Source organism: Pteropus alecto, unplaced genomic scaffold (genome assembly GCF_000325575.1).
Source record: "Pteropus alecto unplaced genomic scaffold, ASM32557v1 scaffold67, whole genome shotgun sequence".
Classification (NCBI taxonomy): Eukaryota; Metazoa; Chordata; class Mammalia; order Chiroptera; family Pteropodidae; genus Pteropus; species Pteropus alecto.
The window spans coordinates 3,525,945-3,526,360 of NW_006441061.1; positions in this window are offsets into that span (position 1 = coordinate 3,525,945).

Here is a 416-nt window from a genome sequence, read left to right on the forward strand (position 1 = left end):
CAGAGTTAGAGCAGGAAGCCCTGGGCGTGGCCCACGTGCTCCGCCCTCATTAGACTCCTAGCCCCATTGGTTAAAGCTAGACAGAGGCGCCTCCAAGCACAAATACAGTCCCCGCCCTCCGCCCTCATTGGCCGGCTCAGCTTGAGGCCACTTTTTGACCCCGCCTCCTTCTCGCACCACACTCCTATTGGATGATTGTGCAAACTCCGCCCTACCCACACGTTGAATAGCTCTGTCCTAGGGGCGGTTCCAGTTTGTTTTACCAACCGGCTCTTTGCTTCCATTGGTCTATTTTGGCTTGAAGGGCGGCTCCTAGCGCAGACGCTAACCCCGCCTTGCGTCCCCATTGGCTGCTCCCACACACCGCCCGTTCCGGCCCTAGAGCCTCCCAGAGCTTCCCATTGGCCGCTATGCAA